The following is a 2,500-nucleotide window of genomic DNA, read 5'->3' as shown; positions in this document are numbered from 1 at the left end:
AACGGAGCCTTCTTTGAATTGAGAAGGCGTGTGTCGATACGCTGTTTATGTATGATTTTTTGCTACGGTTTCGTCATTTTGTTGTTGTTGTTGTGTTTTTTTTTGGGGGGGAGATGTGTCACCATAATGGTTAGATTAATATTAATGTAGATAACTCCGTGACGATTTAACCTCGGAATTGTTCAAAAACTATCACTAGAAAAGAGATTAAGCAAAAATACATTTGGAAAAAACTCGGTGGTAAAGTAGTGTTTAGAAATTATAAAATTGAAGCAAAAGAGATGTAAGACAAGCAAAAATATTGGAAGATTAGAAGGTAATCAGAGGGAAAAAGAGAAAGATACTCTTGAAAAAAGTGGGAAGAATATATAGGAAGATAAAAACGTTGTGCAGAGGGGATGAGTATGATATTGACATTTTGGGGAAAAAAAGAGGAGTTGGTAATTAGTATCAGATAATTCTCTCCATTGAGAATATTTAAAAACGAAAATCTTCCAAATTTGCAATGAGAATACCTATCGAAAGCATACTAGAATTTCGAAAAGTGCTTATTGAATTAAAAAAAGTTCTCATTTCTAGAATTTTTTGCTGTTGAGAATATAAAATATTTCAGAATTTTAGATTCACAAATAAACAAAATATTCTAAATGTTCAAAGTCTTGTTGCTTGTTGTGAAGTTAACAATGCAATCATGGCATTTATCTACATTCATTGAAGTTAGTTAGTTAGTTAGAGGGCAGGATATATAAGATGGGGGAGAGGGAGGGATTTAGTGTAAGGAAAGAATGAAGCGAATGTTGATCTCCACACATAAACACTTACCAGAGGATTAACTACAAAACAAGTAAAAGAAAAAGTATGTCACCTTCTCTAGCGGTCGGTTCAGACAGAGTCGTGGCCTAAGGTCTGACTGGAATTAACCCTAAGAAATCATTCCCTGGTTGATGGTATTCAGCCATCCATACACCTTATGACAAACTAGAATTAATGGTTTAGGAGATAAATATTGATCATTTCATTTTTCGGTTAAGATTGTAATTAGATATATACAACATGACAGTATTATGGTACGTTTTCTTATGGATGGGATTGAAGATGGCAGAAGTAATAGGGTGAATGTATTTTTTCTAAAATGGATTTTAGTAAAAAGATATAACTTTTATCATTCACTGTAAAGTGAACTTCTCCACTACTCAAGCAAATACCAAGAAAGCAACAACTTCCTTCGGGCATCCCTTCCAGAGGTGATCAAACAAAGAACATGGGGTAAATGAAAGAAAAGTTTACACAAATAAAGACAAGAAGATAAAAAGAAGGAATATTTGAGTGAAGTGGAGGAGAACTATTGACTAATGAAAAAAAAGAAAAAAAAATGCTGAACCGTGGAAGAGTGATATTATAATACAATATATATATATATATATATATATATATATATATATATATATATATATATGTATATATAAAATCAGCCAACCTGAGTCCACTGCTGAACAAAGGTCTCCTTCGTAGCATTCCATGGCTCACACGGCCGCGCCAACCTCGCCACGTCACTCCTGCAAACTTCTTGATCTCGTCTCTCCACCTTCTGTCTGGTTTCCCTCTTTAACGCTTCCTATCTCGCTGTGTCCACTCAGTAACACACTTGCTCTATCGCTCATCAGTCGTTCGCACCAACTTACCTGCCCAATTCCACTTCCTCTCTTTTACTGCCTCCACAATATCTTTCACTCTAATCTGCTCTCTCACCCAGCTTGCTTTCTTTCGATCTCTCAGTGTTATTCCCATTATTGATCTCTCCATTCTCCTTTGTGCAGTCCTTAGCTTTGTTTCTATTGCCTTCGTTAGTTTCTAAGTCTCACACCCGCAGATTATTGCTGGCAGAATGCATTAATTATAAACTTTACGTTTCAAACATAAAATAGAGAGCCTCTCAGGGTTTTACTGTACTTACCAAGCATTTTCCAACCAATTGTAATGCGTCTTTTTATTTCATTATCATGATCTTTCGTCACTTTCACCATCTGGCCTAAATAATTATACTCCTCAACTTCTTCAAGACTCTCACCATCAATTACAATCTCTTTTCTTTGAACTTTTATGTTGAACATTACTTTGGCTTTATTCTTGTTCATTTTAAACCTACATTGAGACTTTCCTTGTTTAGACCGCTCAGCATATCTTGCAAGTCTTCTGCTCTTTCTGAAATAAAAATGATGTCATCCGCAAATCTTGAGTGGTTCAAATATTCGCTATTAATCTTTAAACCTTTCTTTTCCCAACTCAATCTTCTGAAAATATATTCCAAGCAAGCTGTAAATAGTTTGGATGACATTGTATCACCTTGTCGTACTTCTTTCTTGATCTTGAACTTTTCTGTATCTTTATGTAGTTGAATTATAGTGGTACATTTCGCATAAATCTTTTCTAAAACTCTTACGATCTGTTCGTTTGTACACTGCTTGCGTAGCGAGTTTAGTATTGCTTTTTGTTCTACCGA

This window comes from Oratosquilla oratoria, chromosome 30 (genome assembly GCF_046742065.1).
Source record: "Oratosquilla oratoria isolate Oo_2021 chromosome 30, ASM4674206v1, whole genome shotgun sequence".
NCBI classification, from domain to species: Eukaryota; Metazoa; Arthropoda; class Malacostraca; order Stomatopoda; family Squillidae; genus Oratosquilla; species Oratosquilla oratoria.
The sequence above is the reverse complement of the archived record's forward strand: the minus strand, read 5'-3'. Positions refer to the sequence as shown.